Source organism: Lissotriton vulgaris, chromosome 5 (genome assembly GCF_964263255.1).
Source record: "Lissotriton vulgaris chromosome 5, aLisVul1.2, whole genome shotgun sequence".
NCBI classification, from domain to species: domain Eukaryota; kingdom Metazoa; phylum Chordata; class Amphibia; order Caudata; family Salamandridae; genus Lissotriton; species Lissotriton vulgaris.
The window spans coordinates 840,849,476-840,873,691 of record NC_141693.1 but is presented as its reverse complement, the minus strand read 5'-3'; the positions used below and the strand labels follow the sequence as shown (position 1 = coordinate 840,873,691).

General features: G+C 47.0%; 1 protein-coding gene across 2 annotated transcripts in view; it reads right to left on the bottom strand.

Annotated features, from left to right (window-relative positions):
• The window catches only part of CCAR1 (cell division cycle and apoptosis regulator 1), a 1,290,009-nt gene extending 1,284,663 nt beyond the window's left edge, over positions 1–5,346 (bottom strand). The window contains exon 1 of one of the 2 annotated variants that reach the window (XM_086922386.1): positions 5,252–5,346. The gene's annotated coding sequence lies outside the window, so the exon portion shown is untranslated. The remainder of the gene's footprint in view (positions 1–5,251) is intronic. The other variant, XM_086922387.1, reaches the window with a different exon arrangement.
• Between the last annotated feature and the right edge of the window lie 18,870 nt (positions 5,347–24,216).

The window sequence follows — 24,216 nt, the reverse complement described above, 5'->3', positions numbered from 1 at the left end:
GCTCTGTGAGCCTAGGTAACCCAAAAATCAGCTGGAACTGCGGGTGCCCATTAAATTGAACCACAGAGTCTCACAATGACCTTCTGTGGATTCTAATTATAGTAACTCAGTGTGACTTACAATAGGTCCAGGCGAAAGATTTGTTCCGTCCATTTCTCAGACCGCCACACTTTTTTTTCAGAGGGCCTTCAAACCAATACTTACAGCACATTTCAGATCAGAAAAGTAGCCTATAGCACCAGAATCTACCATTACAGAGATTCTATTGAAATGGTTTTCTCTAAACGTAAGTGACATAGACATAATCAGATGAGGAGAGGAGGATTTTAAGGTGTTAGCCAATAAGTGATCCTTGGGAGTTGTGTACAAATCGGCACTCATCAGTCCGACTCCTCCTACTGATGGTGCTGCAAGTATTTCTTCGAGGACTGCTTGGGTTTCTTTGGACAATTCCAGACGAAATGTCCACTAACACCACAGTAGAGGCATTGCTTATTTAATTTTCTTTTTTCTTTCTCTTCCTGAGACAGTGGTCCTCGGATAGTTCAATTTTGCATGGGATCTGCACCATGCTGACCTTCAATTCGCTTAGAAACAGTCTTTACTCGATCAAATCTTGGTATGCTTGAACGAAAATATTGTTTCTTCTCTCCTCTTCTTTCATTTTGACGAGAATCTATTTGTAAGACCAATTCTATCAAAGCTGACACTTCTGTGGGTCTTTTCGTTACTTGAGCAAGAACATCTTTGAGTTCATCCTTCAAGCGTCGATAAAATGCTGCAGCCCTTTTATTTTTTGGACATTCAGTTTCTAACACCAGCTTCCTGAACTGGGCTAGGCAAGCTATTAGGTCTTGATTTCCTTGCCTTATTTCTAATAACTCGTTGCCAGTTGCTTGTGATGCTTTACGTCAATCAAACATTCTGAGAAAATCCTTCTTGAATTCAAGGTCGTACGAAACGGGATCATTTCTGGAGACTAATTGACATTGACATTGACCTTGACGCTGCGTCTCCACTTAGATAGGATAGTATGAAGGCTACTTGCGACTACCCGTCTGGAAAAAACGCAGGACGGTGCATAAAATGGCAAGCACATTCGGTTAGATATATCTGTGCCTACTGGGGATCTCCGATAAATCGCTCTGGAGGAGCTAATGAATTCACTGGGGACAAGGAGTGAATAACTTCAGTAGTGACCTTGGGCAGTGGGTTTGCAGTATCACTGGAACCATCTGCATTTGGTGAGGGGATTTTAAAACTGGCTTCTGCTACTAAACTATTCATCTTAATTGCTAAATCTGATGTTTCCCTTCTAGAAATTATTATGTATTGTCTCAAATTTGTGTTCTCATCTCTGACTACCATAAATTCTTTTTGAATTCCCTCGAATACTTCACCTACTTTTTTAGGATCTAAACCTTCTGCCATTCTGCTCAGGTGCAAAAACTATGTGGGAACTTCACTCTGTCAGGTGCTTTGCCACTTAATGCACAGAAGCAGAAAGACGAACGTTCCCAGTACCCCTCTCCAATTTCCTCTGTCATCCAATTATATTCAAAGTGATGGAAGAACTTAAAGGGGGGGGGGGGGGGGGGGAAGGGGTTGGGGAGAGAGAAGAGACAGCGAAGTTTTTCTTTGATTCCTCTCCTTTTCTTGTTTTACTCCGCTAGACGCTGAATTTAATCCTTTAGTGAGTACTTTTGGAACTAGTACAAAGAACTGTAAAATAATTGTATGTAAACAACCATTTACTCCATTTTATTCTGTAGCGCAATATTTTGACGAACAATGTAATAGAAAAAACAACTTTTTGTTCAAAGGTTAAGTTCATATCCCAAATAAACTTGACTAATGCAGCTCTTCTATTATTACTATACTTAATAGAAATCATCCAAGTAGAGATATGCTGCTTCTGTAGTTTTTTCTTTTAATATAAACTCTGAGACTTCTTTTTTTCTGTGACGGTAGGGAATTTTCTGGTTTAATATTAACTCTTTTTCTTTATCATGTTTTCCATATAATATTAAGTCTTCGCGAAAAGGGGACTGGAAAATGAAAGAGCAGGTACCCTAGAGACCGGTAAGTATTCATTTACAACAACTATCGTCTTGTTAGACTATGAATATATTGCCTCTTGCCCTGCTTTAACTTCATACACTCCATAGGTACGCTAGATCCATTTTTTGAATCTAAGATTTTAATGGCCAGATTTATTATCTGGAGAGAGAAAAAAATGAGGTATCTACTCTCGCTGCTTGTGCAGACTCTGAAAATGATCCCAGAAACAAAAGAGAACATGAGCAGGAATCGAGACGCGTAACTCCCTAGAAAAACTGAGCCGCTCCCTCTAGTTAATGGTCTGTGAATAACATAAATACCTTACTTGCTCAACTCAGAATTAAGACACTATTCTCCATGAACCAAGAAACTCTAATGCGACGAAAACTAAACGCCGAACACATGACGAACTACCCAGACTAGCTTTTTGCGCCGAGAACTGGAAAAGGCTTCTTACTCCTCCGGAATTTATGGTGAAATGCAAGATTCTGAGGGAATGTTCGCCAAACATTCTATCGCTGCCTTCAGATTAGCAACACTAGAATGCTGCAGTGCTGGTTGTTTCTTGGCGGCCATCATGGAATTTCTTCAGTTCAAATTAGCCCCCAATGTGCACATTTTAAACCTCTTTTAGCTTTAAAAGATGTTTTCAAGGAGATTACATTCACTGACCTACTTTTACTAGGAAGCTGAGGGGTTCCGACAAGGTCGCAGGGAAGAATTTGAGTAAATGCTGCAGTGCACGTTGCATTAAGGGTTAAGCCACATGTCTCACAAACATAGCTAATAGAAGCCTTGCACGAGGGGAGATAATACTTCGATAGGTGGCATTAGCTGCTGTTAAAAAACAAATACTTTATCTAATAAAAACTGACCTGATTGGGGGGGGGGGGGTCAGCATGGAATGCGCCGGACACGGTCCGGGCGGATAGAGGCTTGCAGTTGGAGCGCCAACAGAATGCATAATTTTACACTCACACTCCAAATGGTGTCTCAGCTAAGCACCAGGAGTCAGAGGAAAAATGGCGTTCTGCTCCCAGGTTCAAGTTATTCAGGAATACCCCCAAATCAGAATTCGTATTACCCCCAAATGAAAGTGAAATGCATATATGCATATGAAAAGTGCAATGTTTCCTCTCGCTACTTCAAGTAAAATTACAGTAGTCCTGAGTCAAGTAAAATTCGAACAATGCGATTAAGATTCACCCCACCCCGTAAAGATTAGAGCAATTCAGACTAAAAAATACTCTTTTTAAAATTCCCACATGAAAAGTATTTGGAAAGGTAATGACCGGTAGAATTCAGGGTTCGCTGTGTGTCTGCAGCATGGGCTCACATAATAAAGGAGTGTGGCCCCAATCCACCAAACATTACAAAAGACTAAGGGTCAGATTAAGAAGAGTTTAGTATGAATGTAAACGTCAAGAATGTACTGCTTGACTCGGCGCCCCCTCCTTAAAAACAAACATCCTGGCTCTGCACAAACAAAGTGTCTCGGAGGCAGAAAAGTGTCGTGAGAAGTGGCAGTGGAAAGTCGGCCACACAATAGAGAAGATCCGACCATAAATCCACGCTCAGCCCCTACTGCATTTCCAGAAAATAAGCTCAGTCAAGAAGAACGGATGGCCCCATAAACTTTCATAGACGGTCTGTTTGTTCTATTACACTGGATTTCAAAGCTTGTTACCACAACCAGATATACATTGTTTTAGCGAGATTAAAAACATGGAAATGTCTTTAAAGTGGGAGTAACCAAAGAAGATTAACTGGTATGTCTTTCCAAGAAGTGTAGCCTGTATAATTTAAGGGCATTGCCTAAAACATGTAGAGTAGAATCCTGTGTCGGACTCAGCATGCGACCTAGCCAGTTTTTGTTTCACTTTTTAAGTATTCCGTTATTGCAAAAACACAACACACAACGATCATATACCAAAAAGAAGCCAGACCTCTTGGCTGTCCCAATGCTTGTTAACAGTATCAGATAAACGAGAAACAACAATATTGTGACTAATGACAATTAAAAATGTTTCGATTTTGAAAATATGTCTGTAAATTAAACATTACTGAGATCTGTGTAAGAGGTAGTCTTCGAAGTGTTTTAGTCACTCTCCCCTCCCTTTTTACACCACTGTCCTATACATTCTCTCCCTCTTTTAGACATATGCACTTTTTTTCTCACAACAGCTTTCTAGAATCTTCGATCTGCATAACCTACACATCATCTCTTTTCACTCTGGCAATGTTGCATCCTTGTAGAAGTATGGACGTGTGAGTCAAAACTTCTCAAGTCACTTTCCGTCACTGTTTGCCCAACCTTATACCCTGCGCTCAATAGCTGCGTATACCTCATCTACGTGCAAAAGGAATTAGAACGGGCACATATGCGACCACTGCTGTGTGTCTACTCTGTCGAGCGGCTAAGGAATGAATGTGCATGTAGTCTTAATAGGTGCATGACCCAATGACAGACACAGTAAGCACTCCAGAGGTCTCAACTGAGCCCAATCACGAACACCCATCCGCTCCCTGCACTCACCCAGACTCAGTTCACGGTACGCGTTATAGAAGTCGCATATGTGGCATGAACGAAAAAATCCAGAACACACCGTATGGAAAAAGTAAATACTCTGCGAGAATGCAAGATAAGGTAAAGCAGGTGAAATATTAACAAACACAGGCTGCGTCTCTAATGCAGATTAAAGTAAACGTTAATGAAGGATTATTGCGAAATTGATAAGTGTTTAGTCTGTAAAGTTAAGAAAATGAATATAGTCTGGTAGAGACCCGTTTCAAAGTCAGTTTTAATTTATTTAATGCATTTTGCACAGACTTTACCGGAAGGTGTCAGAGCGCTGTACAATAGAACAGTTACCTTACATGAGAGAAATGTTACAAAATAGAACGTTACAAAAATAAACAGGAGACTAAAAGAGGTAGGGTTAATTGCTATGGGACAAGGTACTAGAAAGTCCCGACTCACTTAAACCCAATTGACAAACTAACAACGCTGGTTTAGGCCGGTACGAGCTCAGCACATATAGGAGACAAATACATTGGAGTTGTGGCACCGACTACAATCCAAATTATTCCAAACGTCTGACCTAATTCAAGAAAAGATAGCATGCCTATGCATTCAGCATAACTAACCGACTCGTCCTCCAACTAAGGGACCTAGCAGTACATTACTTACTAGTATGGTCCTGTACTCAGATTAATCCCTGTCGCCCGTTATTGAATATTTTTAACAAGTGACATTAGTCTATAATTGTCAGTACTTCCGGGTCGTAAAACAGCCAATCCCACTACTGAATAGATTTCGAGATTTGTCTGCGAATGGGAGGAACTCAACTTTGTAAACTCACCAGCCATTGCGCTGAAGCCCTCAGCCAATCCTACTACGAGACACAGCAACCGAGGCGCTCATTGGTTGTAGATCCGGCATGTATATCCGCAATGTAAAAAGATACGGTACCCAAGCTGTCCTTGCTCTTTCAGCTACGTTACGTTTCGTTACGGTTCTGACACTAAACATGTGCTATGCAGTGCCTTTATACTTAGGATTGAGGAAGGCGGCAGGTTGGATAAGGCCTCACCTCGGGTGTTGAGAGCGAGTGATGGTAGGTCCAGGTCGCAGGGTCCCGCCGCAGCCGGTTTAAAGAAGTAATTACTGCATAAATATCTCTGGCTTTAGACGGGTGAAGGGCGTAATTAAGTCCGAGTGACTGTTCGGATTCGGGGCGGCAGCTAAGGCACACGCGGAATGCCTTATTTTGAATTTAATTGCAATGTATACTGCGTTCTTTTGATACTATTTGGATTCGATTCCTGCAACTACGCCATTCCAACTCCTGACACCTAAAGTGGCTTCAATTCTGGTTATCTCAGATAAAACCATTGGACCGGTTTCCATGCTGATTGGCACTCCCTTTCTTTCTTACCTGTCATAATAATTAGCGCACGTTGTTCATCTCACGCTTGCCTTTGCAATTTCTGTAATATATGATCAATTTTCTTTGTGCGAAAGAGATTTTAAGAGCACAGTTCTGCCCCATTACTTTGTTTGCAACGCAATTTTAGCATTGCTAGGTAGTGAACCATTTAAATTACTTTTTAGTTTCAAGAGTGTTTTTATTGAAAATTTTAAACAGGCATATAGTAAGACATCTCTGCGAGGAAAGTAAGCTTAGAGCATACATTGCGGGCGGGACAGACAAGCATGTCTTCCCTTGTGCAGCAGAATAAGCAATGAAGATATGCCCAAGGAGCGATTTGACATCATGCTTGGAAGGGCAAAAGATTGACATGAGAAAAACAACACGAACCAAAAACCCCCACCCCCTCCCCACAAAATCCCCCCTCCCTCCGCCCCGACCAGTGTGCCCAGGAAGGTCAGTGATATCTATATTATGTCGCGGGAGTGTGACGAGACCAAGAGTAAAGTCACCGGGAGTCATCGGTGGTGTTAGTGAGACGCAAAACCCTAAGGTATTTGGGGCAGGTAACTTCATTGAACTCCTTAAACAAGAGGGTCAGCAATGGAAGCCACGTTTTGCGAAAGGCATCTGTGATGTTGGTGAGAGTGGCGTGGATACGCTCCATCCCAAGGGTGAACCACAGTTTGTGGAGCCATCCCGTGTGTGTAGGTTTAGTCGTAGTGCCCCACAGTGACAAGATATGTTGTGTGGCTGCCTGCATAGCAATGCCCGTCTGTCGACCTTGCAGTGATTTGAGGGGAAACATTAAGGCATTGGGTAGGCCCAACACGGTGTATGCAGGGAGTCTCGGGACTTCAGTTTCGAAAGTGGAGTCTATGTCATCCAGGACTTGTTTCCAAAAGTCTCCCAGCTCCAGGCACTCCCAGAGGATGTGAGTTAGGGTACCTCGTTCCCCGCACCCTCTCCAGCAAAGGTCGCTGCGCTTCGGGCTCCCTTGGTGTAATCGGACTGGAGTAAGGTGCCAATATGTGGCGAGTTTGACTGCAGTTTCCCTCGCTTTGGTGTGTCGTGTAGTGTGTGAGGCTCTGTAGTAAATGTACCCCCATTCTTTGGATGACAAAGTTCTCCCAAGTTCAGCCTCCCAACGCCGTTGACCGGGTGATTTAGCCTGAGAGGGTGAAGGGGCAAGCATTTTATAGAGTTCGGAGATGAGGCGCTTGTCTGTGGTTTTAGTAAGCAGCCACTTCTCGAAGTCCGTCATGGGGCGGCCTACTAGGGTGATGACGTTCGGGTCAGTGAGCCAGTGTCGGAGCTGAAGGTATTGGAAGAAGTGGGGGTGTTCTATCCCGTATCCTTGTTTAATGTCGTCGAAGGAAAGAAATCCGTTCAGGTCAAAAAGGTGACCCGCAGCTCGGCATGCCGAGCTCCGCCACTGGGAAAATGCGCCCGGGCCCTCACCTGGGGGGAAGTCAGGGTTGTCCAGCAGGGGAGTGAAAGGGGAAGGGAAAGTAGTCAGCCCGCGTTTAAGTGCTACCCGATTCCACACCTGTAGGGTCGTGCGAGTGATGGGGGACCGTGACATGTATCTAGGCCTGTGGTGTTTAGCCAGGAATGGAACCCGCCACAGTGGCGATTGCGCCATAGCTCTATCTTGGAAGAGCCATCTCTTCTCCGATTCGGGTCTGTACCACTCCACCAGGTACCGGAGTTGGGATGCCTGGAAATATCGCACTAAGTCCGGGATTCCGAGACCGCCTTCGTCCATGCTCCTGTATGTAAGCAATTTGTGAAGTCGGGCTCTCTTCCCTTCCCAAATAAAGCCAGACAGTAAGTCTTGTAGGGTTTTCAATGTGCCTTTTGGGGGCATAATCGGGATTGTTTGAAACAAATATAAAATCCGCGGCAGGACTGACATTTTTACAGCCGCCACTCTCCCCAGCAGAGAAAGAGGTTGTTTGGACCATCTCGTCAGGTCTGATCGTATCTGGGCGTGGAGAGTTGCGTAATTAGTGGAGACCGTGAGGTCCGTTGAGGGAGTCAGGGTGATACCTAGGTATGGTATCCGGTCGGCCACTTGTAGGCCGCTGTGGTGACCCAATGCCGGGGCCTGCGGGCGCGCATGTTTGCCTAGAGGTAAGATGAGGGATTTTGCGATATTAATGCGGAAGCCTGAGACAGCCCCAAATGAGTCAAGTTCCTCCATGAAGGCAGGTATAGAAGTATCAGGGCTGTGTAGAGTGGCTATGACATCGTCCGCATATAAACTGATAGGATGGGGTTCGCGCCCGAAGTCGATGCCCTCTATCCTCGGGTTATTTTAAATTACTTTTTAAGTACTTCTTTGCCTAGATAATGGATTCACATACCAAACACAAGATGGATAGAGTGCTGAAACATTTCAACCATTCACCCCCAGCAAATGATAGGTGTTTAGTCTGTAAATTTAAGAACAGGGACCCTGGTAGGGACCCGTTTCAAAGTCAGTTTTAATTACTGTGGGACAAGGTACTAGAAAGATCCGACTCACTTAAAGCCCAACTGACAAACTAACAACGCTTGTTTATGCCAGTATGAGCTCGGCACATATATGAGACAAATACATTGTGACTGCACGCGGCTCAAGCAGTGGGCCACTTTTTTTTTTCTTTAAACACATTTTATTAAGTTTTATTTTCCTTCCATTGGTTACATCTATTACAATTACACAAACATATGAATCACATTAAATGTCGCAGTGCAGTTTGGACTAGAAAAAAGTGTCTGATAAGGGTTCAATAGTAGATCCGTGTGTATCAACAGTGTGATATTTCCATGGGCGTGGCCAAGACCGAACCGAGATGGCCGAGTAGTCTCGGAGTTCCGAGGTCGTTGAGCCCGCAACTATCCTGACATACTTATCTTGGGTTCACAGTGTCCCCCCTGAAGCTGATCAGGTGTGGGAACCGCCGAAGAAGAACTAGGGGCAACTTGCGGTCGTCAGAGCTGTGGTGTCACCGAGATATAGTCGACGACAGACGGGCCCCTATGCCAGAACTCGCAGCGAAGTGCTAATCCGGATTTCAGAGGACTTCCAGTTGGCCGGTGGGGCAAGACCGGACTCGGAGAGGTGCTACAGTGGGCCATGCACTAGTCCAGCCGTCTGATACAGCCACCTCTGGACTCCACTGGGTATCGGTGAACTACCCAGATGAGACGCCATCATCGGAGCTGAAGTCATTGTGGGCGGCTTGCTTACTGAGTCACTCTAGACCGTCTGTCTGCGACGGATGTCGAAACAGCGACTTTGCACGAATCCAGCGCGCCGGATACATTATGGCTATTCGCAGCGGTTCCCGAGCATCAGAGACAGGTCTTTTCCCTCTCCCTTCCCTCCCTTCTTGTTCATGACTCAGCATTTTCCTTTGTCTTGGAGTGGCCATTTTGGATGGAGTGAAGGGCACACCGTCCGTGACTTTGGCAGCCGTCTCCCCTTCCCTGACGATCGCATGTGCGTCCTGTAGCAGACCCTGGGGCACAGTGGGCAGTAGGGCTGTTCGGAGTGCTCAACATAAATATCGTTGCAGACTTGAGGAGTGGAGGGGAGAGGAGTTTTGAAAGTCAGTTGGCCATTTTCTCTTGTCGGAACCTCCGTGCTATAGCGCTCCGGCCTACGCCTGAGGGCCTATAAGTGCTGGTCCGCTTCCCACTAACTTTTGGTCTTTTCCCCTGCTAAGAGACTCCGAATGTCCGATTGGTAATCTGTCGCACCATGGAGCGGAACAAAACTACTAGCACCAGGGACACAAGCCAGTCCAATCAAACAAGTTGGACAAATACACTGTCCCTAAAGATGCCACTAAGGGACGATTATCAGAGAGCTCGTCGGGAGGGGCATCGGCTGGGGACAACCCGGAACTGTCCCTCAAAGATGTGATAGACGCCATTTCTGAAGTGAAGACCTCTCTGGAACACGAAATGGACTCGATGGCTATAGAAATCAGCCTTATCCGGACAGATATGGGGAAGCTAAATGAGAAGGTGAAACAGGTGGAACTCACCACCGACAGTCTTGTGGAGGATGTTTCTCAATTGCAAAAGGAGGTCGGTGAAATGCCAGACTCCCGGGAAATGTTTGAACTTAAACTGGACGATTACGAAGGTCGCCTTCGCCGCAACAACCTGCGCATTATAGGCGTCCTGGAAAAACTGAAAGATCCGGCCCCTGACCTATTTGTGGAAGACTTGATTCTTAAACCTCTCCAACCGAGGGGCCTGAGTAAATTCTTTTTTTATCGAACGGGCCCATCGGGTCCCCGGGGGTCGCCCCAGGCCGGGAGCGCCTCCACGGCCCATACTGGCCAGAGTCCTCAATTTTCGCGACAGGGATGCTATTCTTCAGTGCTCGAGAACTAATGGCCCCCTTAAACATGAAAATGCTGCAATTTCCTTCTTTCCCGATTTCACGCAGAGGGTGCAGAGGCAGCGAAAGACCTTTCTATCTGTGTAACGGGACCTGCGAGGGCGAAGCATAAAGTACTCCATGTTATTCCCTGCTCGTCTCCGAGTAGTGGCTAATGATAAGGTGTGGTTCTTTGATCAGCCTGAGGTAGCGGCGGACTGGCTCGAAAACCTGGTCCCACCGGACAATGGATCCCGGGAGCGAGGGGAGAGTGTTGAGTCGTGACCTTGTTTTTATTTGAACATTTACCTGTATGTGCCAGGGGGAGGGAACTGTATTTGCTTTGGGTGCAGAGTTTGACATTCTTTGGTGATGAATGCACTTAGCGGGCTTATGTAACATTGTGTTTGTGGCCCGACCGAGGGCTCCGTTGACTTTCCCCTCATAACCTTTTTCTTTGTTCTTTCTTTTGAATACTTAGGGCGACAGGCACTCTGCTTTTTCAATGGGCAGTTTGAAGCCTAGTCGGCAGGGCAACAGGGTGGGGGGTAGTTGAGGAGTGTGGTTTGTTTCTTTCGTTTGTTATTTGGTTTATAGCATCATTGTCCTATCTGGGTTCATTTTGCAAAATACAGAGTGTTGTCGACCTTCCTTCACTTGGGATGATGGGGTGTAAGGAACTAAAGGTATTGAGCTGGAATGTGAATGCGCTGGGGGACCGGATAAAACGCAGTGTGGTTTTGCAGTACCTAAAACGCCATGCGCCCGATGTGGTACTGCTTCAGGAAACTCACTTAATCGGTAATATATATAAAGCTTTACATAGAATGGGTTACACTCTGTTGGCACACGCGGGATTCACCTCAGACTCACGGGGGTGGGCATTCTGGCTCGGAGGAAACTCCCACTAGCCGTAGATTCAGTTTGGACAGATGACAGAGGCAGGTACGTAGGCATCACGGGCCATTGGGAGGGACACATTCTTACTCTTATATCTGTCTATGTCCCCCCAGGTTTACAGTCCTCCTCCTTTGCCTCGCTGGGTAAACTTTTGCTCGAGTTGCCTTCTGGACTGCTGGCATTGGGGGGGGGGACTTTAACGCAGTAATGTCCGGAACTATAGACAGACATCCCCCACGTGATCTTGGACGTTGTGGCCAGTGGCTGCCTGACTTTCCGAATGCTATGGGTCTGGAGGATGGATGGAGACTTCTCCATCCAGACCAGAAACAATATACTTTTCATTCTGGAGCTCACGGAAGCCTCTCTCGTTTGGACTACTGCTTGGTCCCGGCGGCGCAGGCTTCTTATATGACCGAGGTGGCCCATCTCGCCCGGGGTATATCCGATCATTTACCACTCTGGTTTCGGCTTTGCATTGCGCCGGGTTCGACAGGTAGAGTAGCCCCCATTAACCCATGGTATCTCCGGGACCCAAAGCTTCGTAAGGACCTTGTCCAGGCTCTTGAGTGCTACTTTGTTGATAATGTAGGATCTGTCTCCTCTGCAGTTACCCTTTGGGAAGCCTTCAAAACAGTTGTTAGAGGTCAAGCGCTTTCATTGATTGCGGGTGTCAGGAAGGAGAGGAATAGGGAGGTGGCTGCTATCGAAAACAAAATAAAGCGGTTGGAGGAGGAGTTAGAGGATGGGGTGACACAGGCTGGTTTACATCTGCTAAGCCTTAAACAGTATGATTATCGATCTTTGGTTACGGACAGGGCAACGGCGCTTGGCAGGAAACAACAGGGTAGAATCTATGACCTCGGGGACAAGGCGGGGAAACTCATTGCCTGGCTGGATAAAAAAGACTGGGCCTCTCGGGTAGTCCCTGAGATTGTCACAGATGATGGTGTTACACTTACAGATCCGCAGGCCATAGTCAATAGCTTTGCGACACATTTTCAAAAGGTTTACATCTCAGTTTCAGATAGACCAGAGGAAGATTCACATTTGTTGCTTAGAGACATACAACTTCCCTGCCTGTCCGAGGAGGACCGCAAATTCATGGATAGCCCCTTTAGCCCCAATGAAATAGCCCAAGCTATCCGCTCTTTAAAATCAGGGAAAGCGTTGGGGCCTAATGGAATTCCTATTGAACTTTATAAGCTCAGACCTGACAAGCTTGCCCCATATGTTAACAGCATGTTTGCTGAAGCTCGCGAAAGCGGTACCCTACCCTTGGACCAGAGAATCACCACAGTGGCAGTGATCCATAAGGTGGGTAAGCCTAAAACTGCCTGCGCCTCCTATAGACCGATCTCACTGCTGAACGCAGAGCCTAAAATCTTGGCTAAACTCCTATCTAATAGGCTGGTTAAGGTGGTGAGCGGACTTATTCACGCTGACCAATCGGGGTTTCTACCGCATAGAAACACCGCGCTGAATCTACGTAGACTGCATGGAGTCATAGCAAGAGCCCACATACTGCAGGAACCTGCGGTGATTGCCTCTAGCGACGCCACCATGGCGTTCGACACGGTCGAGTGGCCATATTTGTGGGCAGTCTTAGCAAAGTTCGGATCCGGCCCTGAGTTTATATCTTGGGTGCGCTTGTTGTATTCTGAGCCACTGGCGCAGATTGTTGTGAACAACCGAGTCTCCTCTGCTTTTCCGCTTGGTCATGGCACCCGACAGGGTTGCAAACAGGGCTTAATTTGTGCCGGTGCTTTCCGGTGCTTAGCACCGGCACTTTCTTGGCAGGGCCGGGTCTACACTCTTGCACTGCACGCACCAGGCGTACGTCACATTTTTCAATGTAAGTTCATTTTACAGTAGTATTGTGATGTATGAACTCAACTCTGTCAGACTCTCGTGCCGTGCTGTGCCCGCAGCCTGTTTTTCGCATCTCCCGGCGAGGAGGGAGTCACACACACTAACACTGGCTGTATTCTTATTCAAGCTGAAATACGTAACTGTGTTGTTGGGCGGCAAATGGGCGTGGCATCATCGCACTGCGCGCCTCGGAGGCCTTCACCACTTACTGGCTGCTGTGGGCGGGACGGAGGTTTCTGCGTATTTTGAGTTGCTTTTTGGTTATGTGATGCGCAGCTTTTTACACATTGTCTCGCCCAGCCCCCCAGCATAACCACCACGTGACCATCCTCAGCGCGCAACAGGCAGATGAGCTCTCTCAAGTCACCACGAGCTGAGCATCGCGCTTTAAAGTTGGCCCCGTCCCCCTCCGCCCGAGGCCCGACCCGAGTTTGTCTGGTGGTGGGGGTACTACAATTAGGCAGCAGCAGTAGCACCAGGCCGTCCGGACCAGGCCTAATCGCAGCCGGTGCAGGGTGTGTCTGGCTGGCTATTATGTGTCCCGAGTCCGGAGTCCCTGCAGGCCGGCCCACCCACCACCACAGCAGGTAACGGGTAAGAGACCAACTACGACATTAACAGCACATGTATTTCTCATCGTACTGTGTTGGTGTCTTTATTCTGGTGGTGCTTTCTCTCGGTGTTCATTTGCATGTATACTGACACCTATCCGTTTCAACCAGCATTCTTGTCTACGTGTTCTTGCAGTGCCTTTGAATATCTTGTAGTATAACGGGCGCAGACAGCCCAGTTCCCATGAAATGAGGCAACGGGAGGGAGCCATTGAAATGAGGCAGCATTCCAGGCCCATGAGGCCCACTTCCAGGGTCGCTATTTCCGGATACGATTCACTTCGCATGGTGGACATGTGCTGGTAAATTTGTGACAAAAGGTGGCAAACGATGTTAAAGCCTGGGACATTGAAAGAATTCCTGACGTGGAAGTAGCTCTGAAAGGCCAGGAAGCTTCATCCAGAGTCAGTCACATGTCCGGCAGTAGAAGGGGACTACCACACGAAGTATAATTAATGTCGCAGGCTGACAAATAAAGAATTTAAATCGGTAATAAACTTTTAGAAACTATTTGTTTCTTATCACAACTCATTATTTTATCAAGTAATAGCAGCACATCTTCAACAGATCCATTTACACAAAATCCTACTAAAATGTAAAGGTAATTTCGTGGACATAACAAGGAGTAAAAATGTTGTGACTACAAAAGCAACATTTTTGGTCAAACACAACTTTGGCAAAAAAAAACTAAAAGTCAAATAAAGCAATATATATATACAAAAAATCATGTCTATAAAATGTCTGCCACGTCTAATACGACTTACATTAATATTAAAAATATACTTATTTTTTTTACAGAATTTAAAAAGTACATAAAACATTGTTGGTCAGTTCAGGTGACAGTGCGGCGGACCACGCACCTAAAGATTCAAATATAGAAACATATCCAGAGCAAATGAGAATAACAAATGCCAACCTTTTTGTTTCTGAATTACATTTTACACAGATTTTAGAAGAGACATTTAAAAATGCAGCCTAAATTTCCCCACCACGGACTAATCCTGAACTCCTATGCGAATTATGATGGCACTGTGGACTGTGGCCAGTGTGTCTTAGCTCAACCATGAACCCCCTTCTGAATGTGAAGGGTCGAGCATGGTTACTCTGCCATTCAGGGCTTTATAAGTGTACAACACTCCTTGCCTCCCAAACAGTTGTAGTGGCATGCTGCAGTGGGGAGTCTGTGCGTGGTCTTATTCACCGTGCCAACACGCTACTGTAGTGGGTCATAGTCTTGTATCTACGGTGCAGTAACTAACTTCAGCATTGCTGATTGTGGGGTCTCTCTGCTTGTCCATCATCACCCTGTTCTGCAGGGCCTCTCGATTGCAGCTTCAGTGTGGTAGTATTGGTTCCGCAAGGCGACCCAACTTTAGCTAGGAGAGCCGGGCAAGGTTTCCTAGTGGTTGCCACAGTGAATTTGAACACCTGGTGCGAAGTGGTAGTATGAGCTGTGTGAAGATGCCCGCCTCTGCCTGCAGAAGGGTTTGAGTGGCTGCTCTGTGTTTCCATGCGAAGTATAATTAAGTAGGTCATACTCCATACTAGTGCCATGATTTGTGGTGCTCCCAGCGGCTTCTGGGGCCCATGTGGTGAAATATGGTATTAAAAGTTGGTGAAAATTACAATTAACCAGTTACAAGTGGTTTGTGCTGAATCCAATAGTTAATACACGTTTTGGGCATTTCCTACATGCGATGGAGAAAATTCCAGTTTTTCTTAGCTGTACCTTGGAGCTGGCTGTTAGTGCCTGATCGTGTCTCTCGACTTTTGATGATATTCTTACGTAAACTGTATGATTTCTAATTTTTTCGATTTGACCCAGATAGTTCTATGTGCAAACATTTATAATATTTTTCTTGTAAATTACCACCTGTGCAGCGCCATCAGTATGGCTTCGCAAAACCTGTCACTAGTATGGGGTATGACCTTCTTTAATGCTGCCATATTAGACCAGAGTTTGATTAGCTTTTTTATGGACTGGCTTGACAGCGCATCTATCGCCAGACAATTATATAAACATCACCAGAGAGGGGCTTTCGATCTGCCCACCTGTTGGTAGCCAGTAGTACATGGTATGATTGGGCAGAAGTTGTCTGCTTCCACAAAAAAGTGCTTGCCTTCTAGTTCCAGGCAGCTGTAATCATTTTGCCTATTTATCCAGCTGCCCAAGCCTGAACTTTCAGAGACACACACACATGACATTAGAATGCCATTGAAGTACCTTAGAAAACTAAATGATTTATGTTGTTTTCCTCTGGCAGCAGCGCAAATGGGGAGAGGGCTGTCATTTACTTACATGGATGTTTAGGTCTGGCTTGACAGTGTAACTCACCCGACCTTTTACCCTCCACCAATATTATTCTACAGTTCTTTGCTACCACACAAATACATATCTATTCCCGTACTATTTACTTGTAATGCTACACACTACAAGTAAATAGCTTTTAAGCCAGACCTATTGGCATTACCAGTGCTTGCTGAGTTGTGTGGTCAGTATAGTGAGCATGCTACAACTGAACCTAGTACAAACCATTTGAAACTAGTCAGTAGGAAATTTCCACTAAGCAAGTCACATGGAAGACGCCAATCACCAAATAGACTTGCCAGAAAACAGAGTTGCCTGGTGGCCAAACTTTGGTAATGGTTGAAGTAGCGAAGCGATGTGCAGATGATATGGGATAGGGAGTTTTAGCGTAAAAGCGAGGGCAGAGAGCTAGACCTCACATATACAGAATTACTTATGGAGTGACATTGCCCAAGCTACACTGCTTAAGAGGCACGCCTGCAGGACATCTGAGAAGCCATAACACACCAATACCAACAAAATAAAATAACACACATGGACACTATTGCATAATACTCTCCATCCGAAACTAGAAATATACACCCACTCCCACCCTCCTAACTACACAACTAATACACATCCTAAACCCTCTTTACTGCCAACATGTCTCTCTTCCTCCACACCTAACACAAATACACAAACACAACAATTGTCATCTCATTATAACGCCTCTCATCCATTGCACAATTCAGATCCTTACAACATGACCCATGTGCTGCACCACCACCCCTAACTCATACACCTTCCACCTTAAACAGACACAAACAAAATGAACAACTCCATGTCTGTTACACTACAAGACTACTCCACAACAAAAACACAGCTCACCAACTCACTCTCAAACACCATCTCCACCACCTATCCTTGCACATACAGACCCATCACAATGCCTTTTAAGCTTGCTGGACGGGAATTAAATATAGAAAAGCAACACGATTGCTATCTTCATACAGGCAAACTGCATCATGTATCACTTTTGCGCGCCCGGAAGTGGGACGAGGCTGTGACTAGGAGTTGTGTCTTTGAGTAGTATTCCACCTTGGGGAGTTGACCAGACCAACAGCATCAGTGCTGTCAGGCGTGTGGTCCGGATGAGTTTATTTTGTTTCTCTGCTGGCGGTGTGTGTCACGCAGGCAGCTGCAGGAAGCAGAGCATGTCTGCACTATGAAGCAGGAGCATGAAACCACCACACGCCTGCACAGTGCGTGTTCCTGGTCGAAGCTCTGCGCTACAGTCGCTAATACATAATATCATCTCTCACCCACATGCAAAATGCTCTCAGGTATGTGCATCGCTCTCCGACCAGTGAACAGCAGCTTCATTATTGAACACATGCAGAGCTCCGTACCACGTGCTGTAAGGTTGTAAATGAACCTTTGCCACCATGTGATAGTTGTCTGGTACTTGAGAGTCAGCAGTGCTAGTTGAGGATGTGGGGTAGCAACTAGAGTAAGTGGGAGGAGTCACTGGTAGAAGAGGGTGGAGCCGAGGGAAGTGGGTGTGGCCTCCTAAAAACATTTGAGCACCTGCACTTCATATTTTACAAATTAAGCACTGGTTGCAAAGCAACAGTTGATGGACAGAATGCAGAACAATGTCATACATTCACCTCAGTATAGAGATCTGGGCCTAAATCCATCGTTTTTTTGCACTCCACACCTCCCCAGTTCAGACATGGCCATATGCAAATCAGCCTTGACCCTGTGCCTCATGGGAACAATCCAGCCCGACAGGGTTGCACTCTTTCTCCTCTCCTCTTCTCCTGGCTCTAGAACCCTTGGCAGCTTGGCTGCGCTGGAAACCATCTATCCGTGGCATACGGTGGTCCCCAGAGTGGGAAGACCGGGTATCATTATACGCAGATGACATATTGCTTTATCTGACCACTCCTCTGGCGTCCTTAGCCGTTGTCTGTGACGTTCTGGCGTCTTTTGGTAGAAACTCAGGTCTCTCCATAAATTGGGGTAAATCAGTGCTGTTTGTTCTCAAGCGGGATCCCCCGATTCCCCCACGTGGTTGCCCCATCCAGCTAAGCACGGGGTGTTTAAATACTTGGGGATTTACATCTCTCTTGACCCGACCGTCAGATACACAATGAATCTCATGCCACTCTTACAAAGACTTAGGGTAGACATCGCTAACTGGAGGAAACTCTAGCTCTCACTGCTGGGGCGAGCGGTGCTTTTTAAAATGGTGGCCCGGCCTCGGTTCCTGTATGTTCTTCAGAACTCCCTGGACGTGGTTCCGGCCGCCTACTTCCGAGAGGTGGAGGGATTGCAACGTAGTTTGCTCTGGGAGGGTAGACCCGTATTGCATTAGCGAAGTTAACCTTGTCTTGGTATGATGGGGGGATCGGCCTCCCAGACATCAAGCGATATTATTGGGCCTCTCAGCTGGCTGCGATTAACCACGGTACCTATGGCCCCGCATTGGACCTGGGCTTCGCCATGGACAGATGGTAATTGCCAAACAACAATTATAACAGGGCTCTATAATCTCATTCCTCCAAACTAGACTTGCCGGGTCCAACCGATCATGTGGTTCGGATTTGGCATGATGCCACACGCTCGCTAGGTTGGAGCAATAGACTGACCATAGCGACTCCACTATTTGATTCGGACCGCCTTGGCAAACTCTGGAAAACAAGAGGGTTTGAAAAATGGTACATGATCGGTATTTCAGTGGTTAAGGACATTTGGAGTAAGGGAAAGGTGAAGACATTTGAAGACTTGCGAAAGGAATTTAAACTGGCAGGCTCCGAGTACTTTCGATATGCTCAAATTCGACATGCGCTGCGAGTAGCTCTGCCCAAAGGCGCTGACCCTCCTGACTCCTCCCCACTCGAGGATAGGATATTAGACGGTCACCTTCCTGAAAAAAAACATTTCCCTGATCTATAAAAAGTTAATCAATCAGAGAGCGGATCTGCTGGGAGACCTCAGGGTTAAGTGGGTTTGAGATGGCATAGAACTGGATGACGAGGATTGGCAGTCTGCGATTTCATCCCCTAGAGTGGTAGCTATCTCTGCGAGGCTCCGACTTATACAGTTAAAAATATTACACAGGATTTATGTAACGGGGCCCCGTCTGGTGTTGAAGGGACTCTCTGAATCTGACTTATGTCGACGTAAATGTGGCCTCAGTGGTACGTTTTTACAGATTATCTGGGAATGTCAACATGTTGCTGAGTATTGGAGTAAGATTCATAGTACCATACAGGAGGTTTTAGGGACCTCTTTGCTCCCCGAAGCCAGGAGGTGCTTTCTTAATATATGGGAACCGACTGACCATAACACAGCACAGACACGGTGGGTCACATTAAGCTACATGCTTGCAAAGAGAAATATCGCACAACAATGGGGATCAGAACAACCCCCCACTCTCGAAGTCTGGAAAACTAGTTTAGACTGGTGTATGTTTCGGGAAAAATCTGTGTATGTGGCAAGGGGCCGTCCCCGAAAATGGGCTGCTGTGTGGGGTCCGTGGAACTTATACAGAGGTGAAATCTGCGTACCACCCAGAAATGCAGTTTTTGAAGTACCCTCTTCCCCGTGATCATGTATTTGTATTTGACCTTGATCACCTTGCCCTCTACAAATGTTTTGTTTCTTGAGACACCAATGCTCTGTATTGCTTTTATTGCTTATGCTTGTTTAATAAAAAGAATAAAAAAATTAAAAAATTGTGTGATATTTCCAATTGTGTCCATGCTTGACACATAATTTCGTGCTGATGCAGTCCAAATTAATCCACGTCCGACTGCACCGCAGCACCACTGCCACTTAAGAAGAAGAGTAGTTTATCACATTAAAAAAACTATCCCATCCATCCCTCCCCAACTTCGTCTGGCCCTATCCACTTTAACTTATTTGTCCGAGTGTTCTGCTAGCTGCCCCCGGTTGCACTCAAACATTCTAAAGTATATACTGTACGGTGCGAGGTCTGCGGGCGTATGGATCAGTAGTAGTGTAAGCTGAAAGAGGGTCAGGACAACAAAGCTGCCGTTAGTTCTGCGTTACAGAGACAGGTGACGGTGCCAGGGCCTTGATCGCTTCCAGTATACTATCCCAGTCCAGAGAGATAATCTTTTTGCGCAGTCCCCGGGCTTCCTCCCGGCGTATAGCAGCACTCTCTGCGCCCCCCCACCTCACTACCTCCCTGTGCCAGCCATGGAGGTGTGGGGGTGTGGCAGACTTCCACCGCATCAGGATGGAGCATTGGCCAGAAGTAATGTTAAATCTATGGAGCGAAGCTGTACCTTCTGTGCCTTAGGGCGTCAGTACAGCCCTAGTAAGCTGACTGCAGTCGTACCCGGGACAGGGATCTCAACCACAGATTCGATCAAGGTAACCACCTCCAACCAGTAAGGTGCGAGCACAGTACACTACCAGAACATGTGTAATAAGTCAGCGTCTGCTAGCTTACATCTAGGCAGCAGTGTTGTGTGGTTGTGAATATGTGTTGCAGCCGGTGTGGAGTGAGATACGCCCTATGTAAGACCATATATTGAGGCATAAGGAATGGCTTGGCAGTTCGGGCTGGACTGTTCCCATGAGGCATAGGGTCAGACTGATTTGCATATAGCCATGTCTGAACTGGGGTGGCACAGTGGGCTAAAGAACGGTGATGGATTAAACCCAGATCTTTTGACTGGGTGTGAGTGTTTGATTGGTTCAGATGCTCCGTCCATTACCACCCCCTTTTGTACCGCTTTTGGCCGCCATAAGTGTGGCAGGGTATGCTCAGACGTGAGTCCCTTGTTCACTTTGCCACTGGATTCAAGCAAGCCGGGCTGAAGACGGCTGGAATGCCAGAAACCGGTCCTCGGAAGCTTGTTTCCGGTCCAGGGAAGGCATGGCTTGGCAGTTCGGGCTGAACTGTTCCCATGAGGCATAGGGTCAGACTGATTTGCATATAGCGATGTCTGAACTGGGGTGGCAGAGCGGGCTAAAGAACGGTGATGGATTAAACCCAGATCTTTTGACTGGGTGTGAGTGTTTGATTGGTTCAGATGCTCCTTCCATTACCACCCCCTTTTGTACCGCTTTTGGCCGCCATAAGTGTGGCAGGGTATGCTCAGACGTGAGTCCCTTGCTCACTTTGCCACTGGATTCAAGCAAGCCGGGCTGAAGACGGCTGGAATGCCAGAAACCGGTCCTCGGAAGCTTGTTTCCGGTCCAGGAAAGGCATGGCTTGGCAGTTCGGGCTGGACTGTTCCCATGAGGCATAGGGTCAGACTGATTTGCATATAGCCATGTCTGAACTGGGGTGGCAGAGTGGGCTAAAGAACGGTGATGGATTAAACCCAGATCTTTTGACTGGGTGTGAGTGTTTGATTGGTTCAGATGCTCCGTCCATTACCACCCCCTTTTAGATCATATATTGAATACATTTACATTTTGAGTTACAAGGGATTTTCTTGGGGTATTCTGAGATCCTGTTCCAGTCTTTATTTTTCAGGCCTGTACCAAGGTCTGTGGACCATTTGTTGCGCAAGTCTGTCAAAGGGATTCTAATGTGAGTTGCAATGCCTTTCTATAGCCACTTAGTGAAATGACAGCCCTCTTCCATCAAGTAGGTCATAAAGACCATTTCAGGCCGAGGGGCCCAATGTTTCTTTACGTATTGCAGGACTACAGCGGGTGTTAAATATAATGCGTCGGAGACTCCATGACTCCATGACGTCTGACAAAGTTACCATGATCCATAAGTGCACCCTCATCAAACAGAGCACCCACTGTGGTGACACCGCCCTCCGTCCAGGAGAGTAGCCGCCTTTAAGTGAGAAAGCCAGAGGGGGTAGGGATGCCGATGAGTGGTGTGGTATCAGAATAAGGAAGGCAGCTACGCGTGTAATATGTAGATTTTTTCCAGTATGTAAGCGCCATGCACAGGAGCGTCGGGGCTTCAGCCGGGACCCTAGCCAACGGTAGGAGCAGTGTGTGCAGCCTCCCTTGATCTACGTCAGCGGGAGTATAATCTATTTCATGCCGGTTACGTCCTGCCAGTTAGTACGAAAGCCATTGCAGTTGGCTCGCGTAACAGTAGGCACGAAAATCCAGGGCACCCAGTCCACCCTTATCGGTGTCCAACTGCAGCTTGGCCAGTCCCACTTTACGTTGGCTGCTGCCTCAAATCAAGGCAGAGAATATAGTCTTCAGTAAGTGGAGAAGTGGGGTCCGAATCACTACCGGCAAGTTAGTTAAAAAGTATAGCAAACGAGGTAGTACTACCATTTTTTAAATCGCCACTCGTCCCATCACTGAGAGTGGTAGGGAGGACCAGAAAGTGACATGTGATCGGAGAGATCCGATAGCCTTAACCAGGTTACCCTCTATGAGATCCAGCACAGTTCTGTACACTTGTATGCCTAGGTACTTGAACGTGTTTGTAGCGACCGTTAAGGAGTCGGGGCCGAACTGGATCACCTCTGGGCTTTTCTCTTGGTGAAAAAAGAAGGCATAGGACTTGCTTTTGTTTATGCTAAGGCCTGAGAGCCGCGCAAAGGAGGTGAAGATGTCCGGGATAGGTGTGAGATCTAAAGACAGGTCGCTGGCATACAAAATGATGTCATCTGCGTATGCAGAAATTGCATGTGTAGCCTGCCCCCGGCGTTTTCCTGTTTGTGTGGCTGATAGCCACACCTTAAGAGCCGACGGCTCCAGGGCCAATACGAACAACAGTGGGGAAAAGGGGCAGCCCTGACGGGTGACTTTGCCAATCGGGTACTCCAGTGAGATGTGGCTCCCAGTGCGACCCCTTGCGGTGGGGCCTGTATACAGCAATTTAACCCACTTCAGATAGTCCGGGGGTATTCCAAATTTTTCGAGTATCCAAAACATGTAGTTCCATCTGAGCGTGTCAAATGCCTGCCTTAGATCCAGAGTGATGCACCCTGCGTAACCTCTTTCCTGGGAGGTGGCCTCCATGACGCGGTACAGCTGCCTAATGTTAAGTGAAGTACTCCGCGCCGGCACAAACCCACACTGGTCTGGGTGAATTAACTTATGTAGATAAGGGAGTAGGCGGCTAGAAAGGACTTTACACAGTATTTTGAATTTAGTTATGAGTAAAGACAGAGGTCGATAGCTCGATAGATCTGCTGCTATGCGTCCCGGTTTGGGAAGGACACTACCAGCGCCTGCCTAGTGGTGGGGGGCAGTGTCCCTGTGGCCAACGCAGTGTTATTCAGACGCTCTAGCTGCAGTCCCAGGGTGTCTGAGAATGTAGCAAAGAATTCGTCCGGGAGGCCATCAAGGCCAGGGGTCTTGTTTCGGGCAGGCCTCTGATGGCCTCCTTGATTTCCGCCCTTGTGATGGGGCCAGAGAGAGCGTCCTGTGCCGCTTTGGTCAGTTGAGGGAATGGTACGTCAGTTAGAAAAGCGTCAAGGGCATCTTCCACCAGCGGGGGGGCGATTGGTATAGTGCCTGATAATATTCGCAGAAGGCTTTGTTGAGGTCTTGCTGCGTGTCCCAGTTCATAGTAGTTATCTCGTGTATTGGGGAGTATGGGGGGACCATCCCGGAGTATGCGCTCTAGTAGCGGGCCGGCTTTGTCAGCGTTGGCGTGCTTTGCATGTATGTAGGCAGTGTAGTCGATGTGTCTGAGTGTTTCAAGTAGCTCAGCGTGTTTTATTCGGGTGCCCTGCAAGAGTGCTCCCTTAGTGGGATCATTCGATGTGTCTTGTTCGAGGCTATTCAGGGAATTCTCGACTTCTCGAAGGTTATTGTGTTTTTTCCGTAGCGCCCCCGCTGTGGTGCTGATGGCTATCCCCCTAACCACCGTCTTGAATACATCCCACTCCACCTGTGGTGTGGAGGCAGTTCCAGTGTTTTCCACAAAGAAGTGGTCGATGCCTACAGCTAAAGCCTCCCGGAAGACGGAGTCCTCAAGCATTAGAAGCCATAATTTCCAAGTGGGGCCGGGGTGGGAATTCTGCCCCAGGCGAGAGTAATCTCCAGGGGGTTGTGGTCAGAGAGTGTCTTACCCAAGTATGTAGCATGAGTCACCTGAGTGGTGATGTGGTTGGAACAGAAGATCCTATCGATTTGAATGTGGAGTTGATGTGGGTGCGAGAAGAATGAGTATTCTCCTCTGTTGGGGTTCTTCCA